This window comes from Hyaena hyaena, unplaced genomic scaffold (assembly GCF_003009895.1).
Source record: "Hyaena hyaena isolate Hyena2069 unplaced genomic scaffold, ASM300989v1 scaffold_518, whole genome shotgun sequence".
NCBI lineage: Eukaryota > Metazoa > Chordata > Mammalia > Carnivora > Hyaenidae > Hyaena > Hyaena hyaena.
Window position 1 is genome coordinate 1,076,294 of NW_024081151.1, and position 25,279 is coordinate 1,101,572.

Consider the following 25,279-nt stretch of genomic DNA (forward strand, 5'->3'; position numbering starts at 1 on the left):
TTACTGTTGTGTTTCTGTCAGTCTCTCCACATACCTCTAACAGTTTATGCTGTGTCTAGTTTGATATTGTCTTTTAGTTATACAATGTTTCATTACTGATGTAACTTTTTTGTGGACATTAGCTTTTATCAATATAAAAGCATCATATTACATGCTTTTTGTTCTTGAATTCTATTTCATATTAAAGTTGCATCATTTACTCTGTTCTTATTTTTTTCTTTTTTGTAAGTCTGATATAGCTTTGTCCATAACTTTTTACTTGGCGTCATTTTGTATATTGTTTTAGGTGTGGTCTAAACAATTTTTTGTAGAAGTTTGTTACCAATCTAAATATTGTTCTTTATAAGTAACATAGGTTTTTGATAATATACCTGAGAATTATTCCCAACTTTTAGAATATAATATTTTCACCAATAATTTCACCAATATAAAGTAATATTGCCCAGTACCTTGTGAGGTCTTTCTATATTTAAAAAATCAGAGGCGCCTGGGTGGCTCAGTCGGTTAAGCGTCCAACTTTGGCTCTGGTCATGATCTCAAGGCTCATGGGTTCAAGCCCCGTGTCAGGCTCTGTGCTGACAGCTCAAAGCCTGGAGCCTCCTTCTGATTCTGTGTGTGTATGTGTGTCTCTCTCTCTCTGGCCTTCTCCCACTTGTGATCTCTCTCTCAAATATAAATTTTAAAAAAATCAGATCTTACTTTTGCTAATGAATCTTCTGTTACATCTTTGCTTATTACTTCTGTTCACTTATTCTGTTCTCTTTTAATATATGTAGATTAAATAAGCTCTGCCCATTCATTTTCAATTATCTATATTTTTCTGAAATTTTAAGATTTTATCACATCTATTTTATTCATTTTTATTGTTAATTTGATTTTCTTTCTGTCAGTATTTTGTAGCCTGCTTCTCCTGAAGTTAGTATCTAATAGCTATATGTTTCAGACCTATGCAATTCTTCTATGTCTCATTTTTCTTTAGTTTTCATAATTATTTGTTGGTCTAATAAATGTTTTTTGAATCTCACTGGAATCATGAATCAAAAATTTTCTAAAACTTTTCCTTGTTTCTGACTATAGATGTACTACAGAGAACATATCCTCTATCCTGATTCTACAGGCAGCTCCCTGCTTTTCATCTCAAGTAACTGCCTGTAATATTTATTGCCTCAGGTAATAATCTATTCAATACCATCTTTCTACAGAAAAGAGCCCCAGGGTTATGGTCTCATGCATGATGTGGCCATCCTTCCCACATCCTGGCTTCACTTTTTAGAACACTGAAAGATAAAAAAGAATTCATTGGCAGACCTGAGAATATTGGTAACACCAGAAGAAGACAACAGAATGTTCAAAAGAATAAAGGTAATATTTGACCAAAATGTCACAGTGAATACACATACCTTTCTCCCGTCTCACCTAAAGCCTTAGAAAGATAGAAAAAAATACTTATAAAATGTATTGATACACATCAGTGAAAATGAGAATGTCATTAATAGACTAGAAATTCTCAGGAATTGCTGAGAAACAGACCATAACCAATCACATATGCAAAGAAAAGCAATCCCAGGGATGCTCTGAACTCAACAAGGAAATTTCTTGGAACATGATTAAGTTGACTGCCTATTGTAGGCAAAAGAGGGATCTACCTGGAAGTGTCAACAATGCAATGAATAAATGTGCTAGGTCTGACAAGGCAGCACATTAGTGCAGATAGCTAGCAAAGGCTGGGAAGAATGGAAATTTCTTCTCTCTAGAAGAACTTGCGTACCCTGTGCAACACTATATGATTTCTCCCCTAGAATCACCAGAGACCATCTATAGATTGTGAAAAAAGATATTTAAACACAAAGATGAGCAGGAAGATAATCACCAAACATTTGAAGAAGTCATCAGCATGACTGAGAAAGACAATAAAATCATCAAAGAATAACAGCTGAAAATTAACAGTTTGCTTAGCAGAGCAAACATGTCAAACATATATACTTGATATATTTAGAGAACTTCAAATGGATATTTCATACACAGAAATAGAAACAATGATCTTAGAAATTTTAAACATGATTGTCAAAAAATTTTAAGCAATAATTTTGAAGGCTAAATAGAATGAAAATGTGGCTAAAGAATGAATTCACATACTGGAAGAACAACCTGAAAGATTCCTCCAAAATTTGATACAAAGTAATAAAGATTTTTGTAGCCCCCAAAAATCTTAGACACATAAATGATAAATGTCAAAGTTTGAATATCCATCGCACTAGATTTAAAGAAGGAAAAACAAAGACAAAGAAGGAAAAGAAATAATCAAGAAAATTGTATAAGAAAATCCCCCAGCGCTTAAAAAAAAAAAAAAAAAAAAAGACACATACCTTTGGGCCTACTGGAGCTCAAAAGAACAAAAGAAAAGAGATACACATGAAGACAATTCATAGTAGAGCTTCAGAACTCAAAAGAAAAAGAATATCCTAAAGTTTCCATAGAGAAGTAACCAAGTGACCTACAAAGGAATGAGACTCACTATATTTGTATCAGATTTCTTAGCAACAATTTATTCTAAAAGACAATAGAACAAGGATTTCAAAGAACAGGAAGGACATTTCTTTAAACCTAATTCTTGACTCAGCTAAATTTTTAATCAATTATAAGAGGAAAACAACTGCATGTTTGGAAGCAAAGGCTCAGAAAATCCACCACCCTCATATCCTTTCTAAACATAACTACTTGAGAATGTTCTATTTTATGCCAATGAAAGCTTAGTAAAATGGATAACAAAATGTTTAAAATGGATTAAAACATTGCAAAAAGTAGTAGAAAACCCAAAGAGAATAATTACTATAAAAGAAAGTGTTAAAGATTATGCCTAAAAATGGTAGCAAAACCAGGTGATTGTATGGAAAAGTTTTAATAAATACTTCCCAGAACAGATAATCCCTATGAGCAAAGAAAAATAGAAAAATGTGGAAGTCTGCCCAACATATTCTTCAAGGCTAGCAAAATCATGATGCCAAAAATTGGACAAGGATAAGACAATAAAATACAATTGTAGTCTAATTTCATTTATTACATAAATTTAAGAATTATTAATAAATGAATCTTACAGTCCAGCCACAAAATAAAACATTGTTATCAAATCAACTTTATCATAGAAATGAAAGGCTGATGTACCCCCAAGGAACCTAATTTAATACAGTAGTTCAGTATAAGAAGTAGATTAAAGTAAGAAAATACGATAATCTCCATAGATGCCAAAAATTTTTAATAAAATTCAACCTCCGTTACTGATTTAAAGTGGTGACTAGATGCTCTGCTACTCTCAAATTCTATCATCCCCAAGGAAAATGAGAAGTCCATCTTCTTTGGAACATACTCACTAGGAACCCCACTTAGAGAAGGACCGCCATGAAATGATTTTCTGAAGAATTTTGGTATTCCTTCACCATTGTGTGTTTCAATGCCTCATTGAATAGAACGTTTTCTGGCTCTACTTGATAAATATAATTAAAGAATGTGTGAGTAGTCATACATAATTCCACTACCACATTTCTATCCAATTATTATTTTCGCTTCCTCTACAAAATATTGAAGAATTTCTGGTACTCCACCTCATTTAATGTAAGCCAGCACAAGGAAGAGATAGTCAATCACCGGAACAAGCTATTAGAATGACTCTCTGCTACTTTGCATATTTTTAAGTCTCCCATGCCTTGCCTTGTGGTTATTTGGTGCCATCCCTGACCAGAAAGGAAACTCTACTGAGGGATCAGAAGCCCTCCTTACTCTTAAACATGTGCACCTCTTATAATATTTAAAACAGTATCTTAGGGGCTCCTGGGTGGCCCAATCAGTTAAGTGTCCAGCTTCGGCTCTGGTCATGATCTCATGGCTTGTGAGTTTGAGCCCCACATCAGGCTCGGTGCTGACAGCTCAGAGCTTGGAGCCTGCTTTAGGTTCTGTGTCTCCATCTCTCTCTGCCCCTCTCCCTGCTTGTGCTCCATGTGTACGTGTGTGTGTGTGTGTGTGTGTGTGTGTATGTCAAAAACAAATAAACATTTAAAATATAATAAAAAAGAGTATCTTGTACATTCCAAATATTAATAATTCATTTTTATTAATTTAATTTTAATAATAAATAAAAGCTTGATCCACACCTTACATAACACAGAAATTAAACCTTAAAAAATTTTAAGAAATAAGAAATAAGAAAATTTTTAAAAAAATTTTTAACATTTATTTATTTTTTGAAAGACGGAGAGAGAGAGAGAGAGAGAGAGAGAGAGAGAGAGAACACAAGCAGGGGAGGGGCAAAGAAAGATGGAGACACAAAATCTGAAGCAGGCTCCAGGCTCGCAACCATCAGCACAGAGCCTGACTCTGTGAACCCATGAACTGTGAGATCATGACCTGAGCTGAAGTCGGACGCCCAGTCAACTGAACCACCCAGGCACTCTTAAGAAATTGTTTTAATATTTAACTTTATTTTAACCCAGTGGACAAAGGAGAGCAATTGTTTTTCTCATTTAATAATACTTAATTCAGTTTCAAGGTCTGAGTAAACCTTTTCTCTGCATTTTGGGATCTTCCCATCTTCCAACAAGCTTTCTTAGTCAGTGTATTGGCTGCTTTGTAAGAGCCATCACACATGAAGTGAGATATAGTTAGAACCCTAGATACCTGGAAAAACTAATACCTAATCCCTTAACATTCACAACTGTAAGCTGTGTAGTTGCCATTGCACAAAAGAACATTTCCATTATCAGAAATAATGAACGATATTTCCCCAGTACCCACTTGGCTAGGGTAATACGTTTGAGGCTTTGTGGTAGAAATTAATGATCTTACTAGTACTCCAGTGGCCTGGAATCCTTAATGAACATCCCTAAACACTCTACCTAATGCTGATAAGAGACATGGGCGCTTTGGGGAAAAAGAAGCCCATAATTACTTAGCTTTTTATTTAAATATCTTACAAATTGTTTAGTCTCTCCTTACATAATTTGGAATATAGACTTCATTCCTGAACGTGTCTTGGTGTCAAGGACGTCACATACCCTGACACACGTGGACAGGCAGGGAGGACGAGGTATTTAAAAAGTATCCCTGTGCCCAGTAGCTCAATTTCTATGTGAGAAATGAGTCTTTACTTTACTGGAGCCAGTTTATAAGTCAGTGGCCACCCACCCACTTCTGGTCAATCCAATGCTAATGGAAAATTCTAATGAGCATTTGAATGGGCTAGAGCTTGACAGACAAGAAATTACTGTATATTTAGAGGCATTTTACAAACTACCTCTATATCCAGAAAATTAGACTTGTGCACTTTCCTTTCTACCACCCCATTTTTTTTTTCAACTTGGTTTGGAAGTCACGGGGTGGAATCTGACTCATGCCATTAATGTCTCTTTGTTCTTGGTTCTAATGCTTTCACAGAAATGCTGTAGGCACTTCACTAAAATGACTAATTTACTGGAGAAGTTATCAGAGTCCATTCAGTTTCAACTATAAAATAATTCAAGTAAGACAATGGTGCCTGCTAGCACTCCATGCAGAAGGTTTGTCCCTGAAATGATTTGACTCACCCCAACATTACTTATCCATGAAGTTAAAGAAAGATCTCAATTGGAATGCCCTGTTCGTAATCTATCTGTCATTGTTGTTATGAATTAAGAAATGAAAAAAGATTTTTTTAAACGGTAAAACAAAGTCAAAACATTTCACACTGGTCAAGTGAATTTTGCCTCGGAAAATTTAAATATTTTAAATACTGTTTATACGATGTATAGAAGCAAAATTACCTTCCCCGAGATAGTTTCAAAAGAAGCGCTTTGTTGTTTGTTCTGGTAAGTGTGAAATATTCAAGAATCCACGTACATATTCTTATTTGCCATTTTTAATTTTCAGAAAACTGTCATTCATCATGAGCATAACAAGAAACACCAATAAGCTGAGAGTTAGAATGTAAATATGATAAAATGGAAATTGCCATGTTTGCCAATACTAAAACAGTGCTGGGTTACCCGGAGGCATGCCCTTTCTGTGGATTCTGCTCAATAAACTGTATTCTACACTAACTCACCCACCAACACCAGCTGGGATTTTCTACTAGTACTGAAGTCTCAGACACTTCATAACTGATTCTTATCCATATGAAAAAGAGGAAATGTAGTCTCCAAACAGCCATTCATTCAATAGTCAGAATTATTGTTTCCTTACAATATTAAAAATAAAGGAACGAAATTAATTGCTATAGATAGTAAGTATGGAAACATTCAAACTTTCAGCATCTGTCCTTTTAGAAAATTGCTACTCAAAGCCAAATGAAGTAAAACAATGATAAAAGAAAACTAGAATGTAAACAGATAGATATGATAGAAGAATATAAAGACTAGAGCAGTGACAGCATGCACTGCTTTCTGTCTCAAAATTTTTAATATTGTTTCTGTTGCTCTTCCCCCTAGTATCAGAGAGCCCGTGAATAGAGGGTTAGGAGAGATGAACCAGGAACATTGAAAGGGTTCAGAAATGTTAGCTCAAACATCAAAAGAGTGTAATTCCATAAAAAGCCCACATGCCCTGAGCCCAGTCCCCAAGGCCAGCTTCAGTTCTTACTCCTCCCCCACTTCCCTCATCCTTTGCAAAAATATTGAACTATTTTAAATTCACTAAACATGACAGGCCTTCTCACATCTCCTGCCTTTCAGAATAATGTTTCCTCTTCCCTCCCTGCTTCTGATAAATTCCTGTTTGACTAAGTTTTAGCCCAAATATAACTTCCTCTGGGAATCTTTCTCTTACTGCCCCAGAAAACCTAGATTCTCTTTCCTTTATGTTCCCACCATGTGTTATACAAGCTACATTATTAGAAATGCTCTCATTTTACTCATCTTACCATAATTGTGTGCATATTTTCCTCCCCACTAAGCCCTTTTTTTGAGAGAAAGAATTATATCTGATTCAATTTTATATCCCTAACATTTTTTTTTTTTACAGTGCCTGGCACGCTCTGGATGATCAAGACATTTTTTTAAGAATAAAATGAGAGAATTAAAATAACAAAGTTATGAATTCTGCCTGTAGTTTCATAAAGAATGTTTTGAAGTGGGAAATACAAAAGTATATATAAATAGGGTTTTTATGAGTATTTCCAAGTAGGGACTTCAAAATGACATCTCTACAAACAATAAGAATTGTCATAAGCCCAAAGTCAATACAGGAAGAAGGAAAGAGGACTCAATACTGACCCATAGGAGCTCTACTTTTTCAAATTTTAGAGGTAAGTAAAGAAGGAGAAAGAGTTGACCACAAAATAGGTAGAGAATAAATCTAGGAATTGTCCAGGAAGCCAAGTAAAAGCTCGTTCATGGGGGAAGAAGTGGTCACCTCAGTGAAATGTTGCTAAGAAATAGAATAAAAATAGCACATAAAAGTGTCCCCTGGACTGGACCATATGGAGACTTCTGGTGACTTTGACAAGAGCAATTTGTTTTCAGTGGTGGGATGAAAATTAGATTAGATTAGAGATGAAATGGAAATGCAGACAGCAGACACAATTAAATATTTTGAGAAGTTTGGTTTAGAAAGAGAAGAGAGACATGGGAAGGCTTAGTTGAAAGAAACACGAAGCCAAGAAAGAAGTGTTTTTAGCACAGAAGATATAAATGATCCATTAGACAGGGAAAGATTGACATCACAAGAGAGAAGAGATAACTAAAGAAACAAGGCTGTAACTATTTGGGAGGAGACGGGATCCAGAGCCCAAGTAAAGATTTTGGCTGTTGGTCAGAGTAGGTTCACTCTACCCTCAAAAGAGGGAAGAAGAAGCTGGATATGGAAGCACAGAGGTTCCTAGAAATGGTAGCAGGAAGATGAGAGTTAATTTCATGCTGAGCTCAGAGTCCTATTTAACACCATGTTCTTTAGCTTGTGCAGAAAGGCTGCCCTTTACATCTGTGTCAATCAGTATAGGCCATGTTTTGCAGGGCTCACAGACAACTGCAAAATCTCAACAGCTAGCAGTAACAAAGGCATGTTTCTCATTCACGCTATCATGTATATCATACGTCAGCCATAACCTGGCTCCACTTTGTCCTTTATCTGGAACTTTGCTGATTGTCATGTGGAGAAAAAAGAGAATAGGTAAACTATGGCCCTGGATCTTAAAGCTTCTGCCTGAAAGTGACACACCTCACTTCTGCTCTTATTTCTTTGGCCAAAACACATCAAAAGGCCATACCTGCATTAAATGGGACAGGGCTATATAACCCTCTTGTAGGAAGACACTGCAGACAAAGCCACAGAACACGGGTAAGGCCAGACACAATCTCGGACAAGTCTTCTAGGTAAGACAGTTCATTCACGTCTTTCAGTTAAAAAGTCTCAGGCAAAGCTAATATCCCCACTCATGAATGTTTTATCCTGTGATTACTGATTCTCCACATCCATGCCCATGAGACTGAAATGACTAAAATGACCAGTGTATTTTAGAACCTTCTGTGGGCTACTGCCACCGCCTAACCTGCCAGTCTAGCTTTGTGTCAGTCCTCGCTGCGGTGGTTGATCTCAGGCAATTTCTGCCATTCACTCATTCACTCCATAGGACCCATGCCTTCCATAAAGGAAACTGTTCTACTTCCTACACAATGAATGGTAAAATATACTCTTTCTGATGACATCACATTGCTGAATACCTCCAAGGTGTAAGAAAACTATAGGGAACCTTACGTGAGAATTCTGGTTGTTGGTTCCTAAATTAAATTATGTACCCACTCTATTTTATGGCATTTAAAAAGATTTTGTCTTTCCTGGAAAAGGAAGAAATGCTTATGAGAACTTCCATCCTTTGACAGAATTGTGCCTGAATTGTGCTCTTTTTATTCAAAACAGAATAACCAGTAGGAAGAAAAGCCAAACTATCACTTTGTTAATTAATTAGTCCATTTCACGGGATGGACACACTGGGGAAACATCGTGAAATGCAGCCTTGTTCTGCTATGGTTCAGACTGCAGACAGATAATTTTAAGTTGTAGAATTCAACGACAGATAAGAGAAAGAAAGCAAGGTTGAACTAGTTCATCTATAAATGAAAAAAAAAAAAAAGGCTTCCATAGCCTTCCATAAATTAAAACAGCCTCATTAGTAACTGACCAGCATAGCAATAAGATAGCAGCAAATTTTCTCGCGAACATGGTTTACCATTTAAACAAAGTTCTTCATGGTATTTTCTTATATTTAAAATGATTCCTGTCCAGGGCATATTGCTACTTTGTATTCCTCTTGATATTTTCATTTAAAAGAAAGCCGCTGTGCAAAATAATGTCCTTGTCTGTCCCTTCCTCATACAAACCTCCAATCAAATTTAATAAAGCTAGTTTGATACAATGCCAGCCTACACTTGGTTTACCCTTGGTCGACTTTAATAGGGTCAAAAATATTTTCGCATTGGCAGTGTACGCATTAATCATTTTTCCAGAGGATTTAGAAAATTGGAAGAGACAAGGCCAAGCAAAATTTTAAATTAATTGGGCCTACCCCAGCCTTCCAGGGTCACCTTGTGGCAGTTGTCCCACATTTTCCAGGTCACGGAGTTCCTGTGTTTCCTACAGCTGCCATGAGGAGAGATCCAGGCTGTGGGCACACAAAGGTGAAAGAATTTCTCTCAGAAAGTGCGAATTTTCCTACGGCAACCACAACAATTGCAGTTTCCAGATTGTCGCCAGACACCAACCACTTAAATAATGCATGCTCGGCTGACGCCTCCACTTGTGCATTTTCTAATCGAGTAGTCAGGAAAATTTGCAAACACTCTGTCATTTACCATAAATCCGCTGCCTACTTATAACCGCAGAGTAATTAATTTTAGTACTGCTCAGAATTATTAATTTCAGCCAGAAAAACCTGTTTTCACAATTGCTATATCCCCCATTTTTTTTTTTTCTCCACCGATACTCATCAAAAGGTTGAAGCCGTTTTCTTACAGGGGAAGGTTTATTCAGAATAATGTTATTGAGAGTCTGTAGGACAGCAAGAATGGAATCTGTATTTCTGATTCTAATCTACACTCTTGTGCTCCCGCATGTCTGGTTGGTTCACCACGTGAAAGTAGCAACATAAAATAAAGTTTTTTTCATGACAGTGGCGATACAGTTGCCCTTAAGCCTCACTGTGTGATAAACACCCCACCTCATGGTTTGGTTCTTCTAAGAGAAGGTAGCAATGGGCTATTGCCCTCCATGCCGAAAATACTTTGAGCCTTTTGAGCAAATTAGCAAATATTTTTCACTTGCTTAAATGATCTTGGCATTTCACAGAAGAGAGAGTAAGAATCTTTACCAAGGATAAAAATAACTTGTGGAATACACAATTATGAATACACTGGTATGAAACTCTCAGCAATCACGTGTATATCTAACATACACGGAATGAAAATGGAGCATTAAATATGGCGCGTTTTAACTTGGTAACGCTAAATCTGGCACTCTCTCATTTGATATTAGTTCCCTGCTAAAGCAGCTGCGTGATATGTCACAAGAATGTCCATATTATAAATACGTAATGAGCATGAGAACATTGGTACAGCTTTGTTTGACTAATAACCAGAACCCTCCCTATCAGTAGAGGAATACATAGCTAGCACAAGTATGGGCACTTTAATTGCCATGGAAGATTTCGTTTCCGCTTCCCACTGCATGAGTGATCAAGAAAAAAATGAAGGGAAAGTAAACTAACATCCAGAGATGTAAACATGACTCACTGGGAAATCAGACATGGTTAAGTAAATTCCAGGATGTCTGTGGTTATCTGGGTCTAAACACTGCTGATAGTTCTGACTACTCTTGTTTTTAACTGTTTTTCCTCTGGGTGCTTCTTAGTCCAAGTGCTAAGACTTCAAAGACTTCCACCTCCTGATTATGAACAGTCTGACTGCTTCATAGCAAGGGAGAGAGGTCAGTAAGTATTACTGAAATTACCTGGTGGAGCATAAAATACTTCACCAAGACCATGATCTAGTGCAAAAACTAATGATTTAAGAGCAAGGCTGACTTGTCGTGATGCACACAGGTGATATACAGAAGTGTTAAATCGTTATAGTGTACTCCTGAAATGAATAGAATGCTATGTGCTAACTATCCTGGAATTAAAATAAATAAGTAAATAAATAAACACATAAAAGCGGGGTTGAGAAAACTTGACTGCTGCTATCTGGGTACTACACCTTCTCTTTGTAATACAGTAGGGGTGAGAGAACACGACTACTGTTATATTAAAATGGGAAGTTCTAAAAAGGTTTAAAAAGATATCAGGTTACAGACACACAGAGAAAGATCATAAACAGGAAAAATATGTCAGAAAGGGAATGTTTTAAGATAAGCTGCTTGGACTTCAGAACTACGTGGGAATCTTGAGGGATTTGACACAGCTCTTGTGGAGAGCTGTGAACTATCTAAAATTCTAGCACTCAGTGTGTGCTCTGGGCTCAGCAAGAGATGCATCACCTGGGAATCTGTGGGAAAGGCAGAGGCTTGAGCCCCACCCTAAGCTACTGAATCAGAAACCTGTGCTAAGAAGATCCAGGAGAGGGGTGCCTGGGTGGCTCAGTTGTTAAGTGTCTGATTCTTGATGTCAGCTCAGGTCATGATCTCACAGTTCATGGGGACTGTGCCTCACACAGGGCTCTGTGCCGACAGTGTTAAGATTGCTTGGGATCCTCTCTCTCTCTCTCTGCCCCTTCCCTGCTCTCTCTAAATAAATAAATGAATGAATAAATGAATGAATGAATGAATAAATAAATAATTTTTTTTTAAAAAAAGATCCAAGAGATTTATGTGCACAGTAATGTCTGTGAAGCACTGGTCTAAAACATAGCTGTGGAAAGCAAAGAAATTTCACAGATACAAAACAAATTTTTGCAAAGGATCTACTTTCCATCTTCAGTTCAAGCTAACTAATTACCTTCCAGGTCAACACTTCTTTATTTCCCCCAAGTTTTCTGCACACACAAAATAATGTTGTTCCAGACAAGGATACAATGAACATATCCTCAATAAACTAACTTGTATTTCATGTCAAGGGTGGGCCCACTTGAAAAAGGGAAGTATTGTATACTTAAGAGTCAAGCAAAGAGAAAAAAACCCTAACATCTCTAAAGTGCTACTAAAGTTTCTGGTTTTATATTCCATTGACTTTTGTCTCTTTTGATCCGACCTCTTATTTAGAGTGGTAGATTTGGCAAACACGCCTTTGGAGCTATAATCTTTTATCTTCTTGGTTACGAAGCAAAGCTCTGAATACTCCCAAACTGATGAAATAAAACCCATCTCTTTTTTTCCAGTCCTTAAATTTCCTGGGCTATGATAAAGATTCATGAGGGGAAAAAAAGCATTTTTTAATCACCATGATAAATAATTCAAACATTGTGTAACTAATCCAGAAAAGAACAGAGTTCAACCCCATTAATTAGTCATTACAAACTACTGACTTGTACAATAACATCAGTAGTGTTTCAGGCATAAAATATTAGGGAGTTATGTCCAAGATATGGAGTTAGGATACAGGACTTAAAACACATGATTTCTTTTTTTTTACTGAAAATATGTGTTACTAAATTGAGGCACCAGTGAGATACCATGTTGCCCAATATTACTCTTCTCTATTAATCACAAACATTTAAACTTTAATTCATGGTATGTTGTTCAAAGCAGCCCCGTCCTGCTCTTCACTGTATTTTGACAGCAAACTGAATTCTTGTTCACAAGTATAGGATTTGTTTAGCTTCAGGCATCTGTGTTTGGATTACAAGAATGCTGATTGGTTCACTGCCAGGGGCACCCAAAGGTCAAGCTGTCCTTTTAAAAGTACGGTCTCTGTCTCTCTCTCTGTCTCTCTGTCTCATTAATCAGAGTTAAAAGAGGAAAAAGCAATGACTTCAAATCATTTAATTCTTTTTCAAGGATATCTTTAAAAGCAGAACTCGGTATTGGTGTGAGGTCGAGTCAATGTGAGTACAGATCACACTGGCACACTTCTGACAGGTGACCTGAAACCTTTCAAACTGACATCTGTCACAGAGACAGACACAAGTTTTTTAGCTCAAGAGCTTGTTTTCCTGACATTTCATTTTTCATCAGATTTTGAGAGAAGGGAAAAAAGATGAACTTGAAAAAGTCTTGCCAGGGGCAGAAAATAAGATCAGGTTTTCTGCAGCTGCCTGACTTACCTTTAAAGGTTAGAGGTCTAGCAAAAGTGAACAAAAAAGATCTCAGTTTGATGTTATTGGATAAAAGGACATGTTATTACTTTAAATACGTTTCTGAGGCTTGCATAACCATTAGGCAGCATTACAGGAAAAATGGAATCAGAGTGAGATTACATATCCATTTTAAATCCCAATTTCAGAGTTTAGTCATGGAGTAAATCAAATCCAACCTCACCTATTCATCTGGCACAAAAGATGAAATCCACAGGTGCATGAATTTTCTCATGAATTGAATAATTTCCTGCTCCTATGGTATTGAAATGCCCAGTGAAATTTAGACAAGGTATAGCAACTCTTAGCCTGGACGAGAAGGATATCTGCATTACGATAGTTACATGGTTTATCTTGACTGGAAAACATTAGGAAAATGTATCTTTTGAATAATAGAGAAAAGAACTCAGAGTCCAAAAATACCTCGGTTATAATCCTGGCTCTACTAAAAGTATGATCTTAAGCAAGTGAGACTTTGGTTTCAGTTTTATCACCTGCAAATGGGGGAAATAATATCTATTTTGTGGAGTTTCAGGAGATAATGTATTAGTATCCTACTAAATATAAAACAGTGTGTGGATAAATGGACACTATATTATGCTCATGTGTTTTTTTTTTTATTATTCTGCTGCTTCACGCAGATATTCCCCAATTTACAACAGGGCTATTTCTGAAAATATCTTAAGGTGAAGATGCACTTAATGTGCCTAACCTACCGAACATCATACCTTAGCCTCGCCTACCTTAAACACGCTCAGAACACTTACATTAGCCTACAGGTAGGCAAATTCACCTAACACAAAGCCTATTTTATAATAAATTGCTGCATATCTCATATAGTTTCTTGACAACTCGACTGGATGAAAAAACCAGAATGGCTGTACAGGTACAAAGTGGTTGTGAGTGTCTGGGCTGTTTGTCCTAATGATTGCATGGCTGCCGGCATGGCCACTGCTCAACCTCACAAGAAAGGGTCACACCATATATCACCAGCCCAGGGAAAGGTCAAACTTCAACATCTGAGGTACCACTTCTACTGAATGCATATCACTTTTGCATCGCTGGAAAGTCAAAAAATCACAAATCAAATACTGTAAGTCAGGGACCATGTATACAGTACTTGACATGAAGTTAGCATTAAGTAAGTGCCTCCTGATTTAAAATGAAAGGCAGTAATTCCATTTTATTATCAGATCACCAATATTTTTTAACTGAGTCCAAGAAATTTTTCTATGAGAAACAGCATGGCTAAAGGTTGGGAGATGTATTTTTAGAGATTATCTCCAAATGCGGATACAGGAGCAATAACTTTAGAATTCACTAAGAGACTGGGCCCATATGAGACCATATGATTTCAAGCTCAAGCAAGCAGGCAACTCAAATGTATTGGAACAGAATCATCCATATTTCCTAAAATAATGGCTCACATGTTGGTAACTAGCCAGTGTTCCTTTGGGTAATCAAATGAGGAGTTTTCAGCCATGTTGCTCATTGTAATAAAGAACCTGAGAAAGTGCTAAATATTACTAGCTCAGGGGCGCCTGGGTGGCTTAGTCGGTTAGGCATCCGACTTTTGCTTAGGTCATGATCTCGCGGTTCGTGGGTTCGAGCCCCGCATCGGGCTGTGTGCTGACCGCCAGCTCGGAGCCTGGAGCCTGTTTCAGAGTCTGTGACTCCCTCTCTCTCTGACCCTCCCCTGCTCACGCTGTCTCTCTCTTTCCTAGAAATAAATTAAAACATTTTAAAAAATTAAAAAAATAATAAAAATAAATAAATATTACTAGCTCAGTAATAGGAACTAAATATCTTTAATATAGCCAACTCATTGTAAAATCAGTCTTATCTTGATAAGTACATCATCATCAAAACAGTCTCAAAATGCTATTCATGTATCCTTTCTGATAAGTCTTCTGCACAGAGACAGAACATTGCAAAATGTCTTCTACATTTATGATGCTTCATATCTGATGCTTTTTATCAAACTGTTCCAGTTAAGTAAAAAAGTACATGACAGATTAAGTACATGAAAGGTTAAGTCCTTCAGGCCTAGAATTTAGAGGGTGACATCCACTCCTACAAGTACATGGAGATCCATAGTTCAAAGCTCTCTTGATAATCCTACTCTTTTTCCTACCTGATAATAATCCTATGATAATCCAACCATATTTCAAGTCTACTTTTTAGCACGCTTCACATTAATAAATCCAAGTAAATGAAAACAACGTATGAGTATTTCATGTCAGAAAAATCTAATAATATGTATTTCAGAACACGGAGAACTCATACTATTTGTTTGATCCTGTTCTTCTTTAAGATATTGAGTTCTGTTCTTCCTTTAAGTAGAATCATAATCATCATACTACATGTTTCAATTCCTGCTTTTGAAAAGAGACTCTACAAAAGTAGTGAAAAGAACTTGGATCAATCCTTAAATCTATTTTTTAACCTCCTTAGGGTGTCCTATGTTGCTATTTTGGAGAAGTTGCCTAGTTTTAGAGAAGTTGCCTAGTTTTTATAGTTCACAGTCATTCTGTATTATTTCCCTGACAAGCCTGAGAAAAACTTTTTTATACAAATTTATTTCGTTTATGAGATTTGTTCTGCATACTTTGAATACTCAATAGTTGTTTTGATAATAGTTATTTTAGTACTGATCACAGAAGAAGGCTGCATGAAAATACGAATCTATACTACCAGAAACCACAGGATTATAGGATCATCTAAAGAACAAGTATATAAAACTTTCTTGCAGTAATTCTGTAGTACTTCTGAGATCTCACCAACACTACCTGACATTCTAATTTACTTTTTTAAGATGAGAATATGGTCCTGAATCATAATCTGTTTTTTAATATCTTTTTTTTTGTAATTCTCTCTCTCTCTCTTTTCTCTTTGCAATTCTTGATTTCCAATAGGGTTTTAAAAGAACAAATATATTTTTTATTATTTTTGAGGTGTATAATCTGTATATTTCTGCTACCTTAGTATTTATTTATTCACAGTGTATAATCTGAGATGTATAATCTGTACATTTCTGCTTCCTTAATATTTATTTATTCACAATTATACAATACATTTAGGGAGTGGAGTTTACAAGTGCTTCTCAATTTCCAAGAACAGGCAAGACCCATTTATGAGACTTTAAAAGCCATTCTTTTTCAAAACAAAAAGTTACATTGTTCTAACATCATGTGAACTAAAGTGCCAGAGTTCAATTTCAGTTCAGAAGAACAAACCCAGAAGATATGAGAGGGTTTCCGATTTGGTAAAATATTTTAGATTTAGTGTCTGAACTGTAGAAGAAAAATGATACAAAGTAACACTTCAGAGCCTATGAACAAACGGACATTTCATCCACTGGGTGGCTTTGGACAAGAAGAAAGGGCTGTAAATCACCGCTTTAGCTTATTTCCTCTGCACCCTACTCCTTGAGTCATGAAAAGGGGCTATATGGACTTGAGCAAGGTCTACATTTTTTTTTTTTTTTAGTTTATTTATCTTTCTGAGACAGAGAGAATGTGCGCAACAGAGAGACGAGGGGAGGGACGGAGAGAGATAGAGAAAGGAGGGGAGAAAGAGAATCCCAAGCAGGCTCTGCATTGTCAGCTCAGAGTGCCACATGGGGCTGGAACTTACTAACCATGAGATCATGACCTGAGGCGAAATCAAGAGTCAGGTGCTTAACCGACTGAGCCATTCAAGTGCCCCAAGCAGGATCTATATCTGATCAGGAGAACAGACTGTGGCATAGTCATTAGAATCTACCCACTTCAGCCAGCCCCCTAGGTGTGCACTGCTCCTATGAAGACAGTCTTCATCCACTGGTAATACTTGCAGAGGAGGAAACCACCACCTCTACTTTCTCATTTAAGACAATGTGCACACAACCTGTTTTCAGCCTTCCCTGTTCCTTTTCTATGTCCATTATTTGTACTCTGTCCCAATTTCTGGTTTGGCCAAGGAAGTGTCCCTTGTCAGACATTTTCTTCTTTAAAATTAGGCTTTTTTTCTTTTCTGATTACATCAGCAATACAAACATGTTCCCTGGACATAAAGTAACAGGCAGAAGCATACTGGCTTTTAGTCATTTTTTTCCCCTAAGTCTTGTTTTAAATACTTGAAATCATACAAAAAGTACGATTATGTATTCAGCTTGTTTCACCATACCATATATGTTTCCCCATTGCTGTAAAACATTATGTTTAAAGATAATATTACTGGCTGCATGACATCCTCTCATTATAATCTCAATGGTGTATTTTATGTCCTTTCATCCATCTATCACTTAGTGAGTTTTCTTGTCATTTTCAAATTTTATGTCTTCATAGATTAAAAATCAATCACTTTTTCTATTCAAACGTATTACCTCATTGTTACTTGTCTTTTAAGTTACCTAAGATTTTTGTGATCAGTAGAGGTTTTCAATGTTTATCTTAACAATTATATTGACCTTCGATTTCCTTTCAGTTGTTTGTTCATTCTATTTTTCTTTTCTGCTGTTGGTTTTTCCCATTGCTTTTTAAGCTTGGAAGTTCTTCCTCACATAGCCAAAATTCACCTATACGTTTTTAAAAATATTTCATATTGATTATTGCTGAAATTGAAAATTTATTATATTAGTCAGTCTACCTTTGTATATGTTTAAATGTTTTTCTATTTTAAAAAAAGTAACATTCTGCCTTCTTTTCATCCTATAGATACTTGCTTTTCCTAAATTATATCTTCTCAGGGCTCTGATGGACACAGTTGATTTGAAGTAAAGTGTTAATGAATAATAATGGCATCATGCCAGGTGCTCCCTAAGTTTGGTATCCACAAGAATTACTTAGGATATTGGTCATAAGATTCTAACTCAATGGGGCTAGGTAGAGACCTAGGAATTTGCATTTTTAACAAGTACTAGGAGTGATTATGCTGAGATAGTCTATGGACCACACTGGAACTATGTGCTCCATATTTTAAAATTAGATAAGCGATTTCAACACATGGTGCTGGAACACTTGGATATCCATATGCAAAAAAAAAATTAATTTCAATCCATATCTTTCACCATATATAAAAATTAACTGAAAATGAATCACACAAAAAATCAAAAATAAGTGGATAGAGATCTAAATGTGAAACCGAAAACTATAAAACTTCTAGAAGAAAACATAGAACAAAATGTTGGTGGTCTTGGGCTATGCAAAGTTTTCTTAGTTATGACACCAAATGCATGATCCATAAAATTTTTAAAAATTGCTAAGTAGGACCTGATCAAAATTTAAAACTTCTGCTCTTTGAAAGATATTATTATGAGCCTAGGTGGCTCAGTCGGTTAAGTGTCCACCTTCAGCTCAGGTCATGATCTCCTGGTTTGTGAGTTCAAGCCCCACATTGGGCTCCGGGCTGACAGCTCAGGGCCTGAAGCCTGCTTGGCATTCTGGGTCTCCCTCTCCCTCTGCCCTCCCCTGCTCATGCTCAGTCTCTCTGTCTCTCAAAAATAAATAAATATTTTTAAAAATTTTTTAAAAGAAAAATACTAAGATGAGAAAAGAATGAAAAGACAAGCCATGGACTGAGAGAAAATATTTTCAAGGTACGTATCTGATAAAGTACTTATATATAGAATATAGTATATTTAAAACCCCTTAAAACAATAAAAATAAAAAAAACTCAATTCAATAATGAACAAAATATCTCAACAGATACTTGACCAAAGAAAATTTATGGATGGGCAAGTAATCACATGAAAAGATGTTCAATATCACTTGTCACTAGGGAAATGCAAATTAAAAACCACAATGAGATACTAATACACACTTATAGGGTGGCTAAAATTTTAAAAGACAGACAAAGATTGGCAAGGATTGAAGGAACTGGAACTCTCATACGCTGCTGGTGGGGATGTAAAATGACACAACCACTTTGGAAAGCAAGTTGGCAGTTTCTTAAAAGTTAAACATACACCTACCATATGATCCAGCCATTCCATTCCTAAGTATTTAGCCAAAAGAAATGAAAGCATATGTCTATACAAAGGCTTGTACCTAAATGCTCATAGTAGCTTTAATTATAATAATCAAGAACTAGAAACAACTCAAGTATCTATCAACAAGTGAATGAATAAGCAAGTTATTATGTATGCATACAATGGAAAATTACCCATCAATAAAAAGGTATAAACTTTTGATGTACGCAACATACATGAATCTCAAAATAATTATTCTGAGTAAGATAAGGCAAGCCAAAAGAGTGCATACTTTGTGATTCCATTTATGTAAAATTCTAAACAATGCAAATGAATCTATAGTAAAAGAAAGCAGATCACTGATTCCATGCGGAAAGGGAAGGGATGGAAGGAAGGAATTATAAAGGGCCAAGAGGAAACTTTGAGAGATAAAGGATATTTTTATTATCTTGATCAGGGTGATAGTTTCATGAGTACACAAATATGTCAAAAAATTAAAAAATAAACCATAAACTTGATTTGAGATTCTGGAAGATAGTGATCTACCTGAGTTCCTTTCCCTCCTGCCCTCTTCTTGGATAATTCAACCTCCAAGGTGGGCTATTGGATCTTGGAGCAAAATGCAACATGAATTCCAAAAACAACTGTTCAAAAGCAAAGTATAGCAAATCAGTTATATTCTGTTTTAGTTTGTTTTTTGGTTTGCCATGGAAAATCAATCCACATAGAAGGAGATATGCCTGTTACATTTGGGGTTCCCCAGGAAGAATACTATGAAAAGGGATTTCCTGTACAGGATTTTTATTAGGGAGGGTTTTTGGAATCAACCATGTGAAAGAGAAAAAGCGGGATTGGGTAGATGGAAAAGTCAGGCTGTAATGCAGGCCTAGAAGCTTCAGCTAACCCCATAGACTCTCTGGAGCTGAATAGACAGTACTATTTAGAGTTAAATCCAAATAGATGATAACCATGTGACTAAAAGTTACAGCATGCATACTAGATAGCAGTGGGTTCGGGTGAGGCTTGATGCAGTGTTCAAAGGATGTCACCAAGGGCCCAGTTTCTTGTTCTTGGTTCTGCCTTCCACACATTAAGCTCCATACTCTGGTTCCATTCAGTGGTTTCCTCAGTTCTAGATTTACATGACAGATAATGAAGGCTTGGTCACATACCTCACATCCTCTCACCAACAACCCCAGTGGAAAATATACCAAAAGTCTAGGACCTTAGGCAGAAAACAAAAGGCTTCTCAAAAAAGATAAAAATTAAATCCAGCAAAACTCTCTTTACGTGTCTTCAATTGGCTATGTGCCCCTTCCTGAACCAATTTCCCTGGTCAGGAAGCTATACTGCACTTGGCATAGTCCTGAAACTCAGACAGAATCCATTCCTCCAAAATGGAGGAGGAAGGAATTTCATAGAGAATCTGGGGGTACTATAACAAGAAATAGATGGAATAGATGCTAAGCCACAAACAAGACTAACACTCCAGCAGAACTACAATGATTTAAAGCAAAGGCACAAGCAATGAAGCAATTTTAGGGACTGAGCTGTTAGAAAGGGTACTTTTGGAGAGTATGTAGGCCATGTGTTGGCTACTCCAACACCATCACAGTTGGTGACCAGTGACCCCGCTCACTCATACACAATCTGTTGTTACTTTCCCCATAAGTAAACATATCTTCATCCTTTCAAATTAAAAACTATAAGAAATGTCAAGAATGAAAAGAAAAACATTTTTAAATTAAACTCTATTAAAGAAATGCTAGTTCAAAAAAGACATAATTGGGCTCTCTAAAACCTGGCAGCTCCCAAACGCCAACAAGTTTTTCTCTTCGCAAGTCTGTTCTCAGCCATTCCAAGAACGGAACGGAGAAGAACAGAGCTATATCGTTTTGATGACAACCCACTTCTAATCCACAGGATCATATGCCTTTGCACCCTGCTCAAAGGAAACTTGGCCTAGAAAAAAATTAGTTTCATAACAAACCAGCCACTCTGAGAATAGAGGTGAGAAGAGATCGGGTGGAAGAATGTGAGACGTGTTGAGGAGTTGGCGAGCTTTAACTGCCAGTTCATATGCAGCCTCATGATTGTGCACGATGACCGGAGGGACTTGGCTTCTGGTTCTCAGTCAAACTCTTAATTCAGGAGTAGAAAGGAACAAAATCTGGAAGGTGTTGGGTCCTTGTTGAGAGACCCAAAAAAAAGAAAAAAGCAAAAAAAGATCTTTTTTTGAGTCACTGAGGCAAAGACAATTATTTCAAGGAAAAGAGAGTACAATGAAAGGTTAGCATCTGAAGCATCGTCATCATCATCATCATCCTCATCTAACATTTTGAGGAGCATGGTTTACAAGACATGCCAAAATCCCTCTTTTTACAAAGCTTACAACCCAGACTCAAATGCATGGTTATACTGGCTAATGAAGTTCAGAGAGATATAGGACCCGGGGAGGATGTAAAACTGGGAAGTCTTGTTTTGTGTCATTCATCCCCCTCCCCACCTCCCCTCTGGTAACTATTAGTTTCTTCTCTAGAGTTAAAGGTCTGGTTTTTTTGGTTTGTCTCTTATTTTCTTTGTTCGTCTCACAAAACACATGTTTACATCAATAAAATCTCCACCTAAGGCATGATGAAAATATATGTGTAGGAGAGCTAATTATACAGAGATTTAAAGATTATGCTTTAGGAAATAGGATTTAAGACAAATGCCAAAAAGCTGGAAGAAGAAAACTATGTTAGATGGCCAGAGATCATCTGGCCGATTCTCTTTTCCAGGAATGTGTCTCAGTGGCACTATTCTTAAAGCTTCTTCTTTTATTTCTCCTTCTCCCCCCACTTTCTCTCGGTAGTTACCATTTCAAGGAAGCTTCACACCCAAGAACTTACTGCTGTTAATGAAGCAAAAGATAGTAATGAAACTCAAGCTGGAAAAAAAAAATGTTTTAACTAAGTTCTAATAAAGCTTCTTACAGATTAAAGCCATACAGGTGAAATGTGCATATTGCTTACTTTCTTGCAATGCTTTGATGAAATAAGCAAAAGGACATGAAAAATTCACTGCATTCAACCAAACCTTTCCCCTCATCACCTTGTCACCCAACAGGCCACTAAAAACAATAGAGAATGATTCTGAGAAACGGAAGACATGCTCCTTTGGTTCTCTTGATTTTCTCTCATTTCTGTGAATTTAATTTTCTGTGTGAGCATGTGTCTGAGTGGGGCAGACAGATTGGTGCAGGGTTTCTTAAAAACAATTTTTTGCTCCATCAGACACAATATATTCTGTTGAGGGAGAAGAGAGCACTATACCCCAGGGAAAAGAAAGTTTCCCCAAAAGTTTGTTCCCTCAAAACTTTACAAAGGAAGAAGGCATCCCTCTTGGGTGATTTAATTTAATTGTTATGTTTTTTAACTTTGTTCTGGGGAAAATTAAGCAACCATCAGCTGCACTTCATAGACAAATACCACTTTTTGGTAGATAGAACACAAAACTAGGAATCGGAAAACCAAAAAAAGAATCCTGGCACAGCACTGGGTGATTTCATCTCCACATGCCTGAATTTCCTGTTTGCAAAATGAGATAGAGCTTCCCACTCGTCACTTCTTTCTTGGAGATGCTGTGAGGACTAATAGTCTTCACTCTGGTTTTTTTCTTCCAAGAAGCAGAGATTTTTAATGGTACAAAAGACGCATCTTGATTAGTATGGAGAGGGCAACAGAGACATGACTGGGTGTTACATTTGCCAGTTACAATCGAAGGTAAGGCATGATCTGGGCTCTTGAGATGCTCACAACTCAAAGGGGCATCAGACATTGAAATACATAATCAAACGTGGCAAATGTCAAGATACATATGAGACCAGACCAACCTGAGCTGAATCTTAAGAGGTAAGGAGACCCTGGAGGTTAAATTCACAGACTCTAGACTCCGGTTCTGAAACCAGACTTCGAACTGAGTGAACGTCGACAAGTTACTTAACTTCACAGTGTCCCAGTTTCCTTATCTGTAAGGAGATAATAATAGTACCACCCTCATAGGGGTAGTGTTTAAAACAGTCAGTGCTGACATATAATAAGTGGTATTGTTAATGTCATTGATTGTTAGGATGAGTAACATCATTCAGGCAAGGAAAGGAAGAGGGTAGCAGTATGAACCACAGAGGCCAGTCAGAAACAGCACATTTGATTAGTCAAAATTATAAGAAATGTTCTGTCCCTAAAGCATAAAAGACCAGGCAGATAAGGCCAACATGAGAAGTTCATGGAGGTCTTTTTTATGAGCTTGACTTTATTTTATAGGCGATGCAGAACCACTAAATGATTTCAAATACAAAAGTAACGTGGTCAGATTTGTAATTGGCTAAATAATCAAATGAAGATACTGACAGAATATGGCCAATTGTTTGCAAAATGGCCACAACTATTTCTGCCCCTGTATCCATGCCTCTGTATGTCTTTGGAAGAGTTCCCATAAGAAATTAAATATTTACCTATCTATTTAATAGGGATTGGCTTGGGACTTGCCTGATTTAATAAAATGCAATCAGTTTGTACTGTGCGAATTCCAAGACTAAACTTCAAGAGCTCTTACGTTCTTCTATGGTCTCTCATGGAACCCTGCCTCTCTACCATGTGAACAAGCCCATGCTAACCTAGCTAACTACCTAAATTATCTAAACTACCGACCTACAGAATGAGGAGCTAAATAAGTAGTTATTGTTTAAATCCATTAAGTTTTTGGAGAGGGATGTTATGCAGCAATAGCTAACTGATACACCCAGTACAGAATTTTTTTTAAGGACTAAATTCAAATATTAGGCCCCAAATGGTTAATATAGACAGGCACATGCCACTGAAAACATGATGAGTGTGATAATAATGATTTTTTTTAATGTTTATTTATTTTTTAGAGGGAGAGACACGGTGTGAGCACGGGAGGTGCAGAAAGAGAGGCAGACACAGAATCTGAAGCAGGCTTCAGGCTCTGAGCTCTCAGCACAGAGCCCGACGCGGGGTTCCAACTCACAAACCATGAGATCATGACATGAGCCAAAATCGGATACTTAACTGACTGAGCCACTCAGACGCCCCAATAATGACATATTCTTGTTAAGAGGAAACTACATTTTAAAGTGAGCTTTCTTGTGAATTCCCACTATTTTTAAAAATTCTTGAAATAACTCAAGACAGGTAGCATTATTTCCTTTCATAGAGAGGTTTTGCAACATCTGTAATCAAACAAGGGGATGTAGAACTGGATTATGGGACTCTGATATCTGGTGGAAATTGTTTTAACCGTATTAGTCTGCTTTCCCAAGAAAATAAACAAAGATGTCATTTATCTTATTCAGCCACCTATACAACAATCACTTAAGAGTTTTCTGTGTGGGACACTGAGCTGAGTACCAGGAACAGAGTGGTGAATAAGCCAGTCAGAATCCCTGTCTTTGTGGTGTGTTACTGGGGGACATAGGTGGGTAAATGGAACAGTACTAAAAATGTGGTAAGTGCTATGATAACAGAAGTACAGGGTATTCTCAGAACTTAAGGACTCAGGGGAAGCTTTCCAAAAGAAGCAACATCTAAAGTGAAATCCAAGGAATGACTGGGAATTGGCCAAGCAAAGAGAGAGGGAAAGCAATTCGCGTGATGAGGAATAGCATATGCAAAGTCATGAAGGCACTCATGGCATGTTCTGGGAACTGAAAGTAATTACTCAGGTTTATAAGCTGTTCATACATAGGACGGGCGAGGAAAGGAAATCAGGAGACAATAGCAGAAATTTGACCTTACAAGATTCATAGAATTTGGTCAGCATCTTGAAGGCAATCGGAAGTCACTGAAAATATTTTAAGGAAGGTCCTAACATGGTCAGCTTTGCATTTTAGAATAACTCTGCTAAAATTTAGGGCTAGACTTGAGAGAGGTAAGGAATGAGTAGAGGTAGGGGGCAATTTAGGAAACTGTGGCAGTAGTTCAGATAAAGCATGATGATGTCCTAGGATGGAGTAGGTGGCCATGAAGGTGAACAAAATGAATAGAAATAGACTGTGTAGGAGATAGACACAAGAGGCTTTGCTGTTTAA

The 25,279-nt window shown here is 36.9% G+C and overlaps 1 long non-coding RNA gene across 1 annotated transcript in view; it reads right to left on the bottom strand.

Moving 5' to 3' along the window:
* Window positions 1-9,529: 9,529 nt before the first annotated feature.
* The window catches only part of LOC120247396, an 81,073-nt gene continuing 65,323 nt past the window's right edge, over window positions 9,530-25,279 (bottom strand). The window contains exon 3 of the long non-coding RNA XR_005532298.1: window positions 9,530-9,619. This is a non-coding gene — a long non-coding RNA (uncharacterized LOC120247396). The remainder of the gene's footprint in view (window positions 9,620-25,279) is intronic.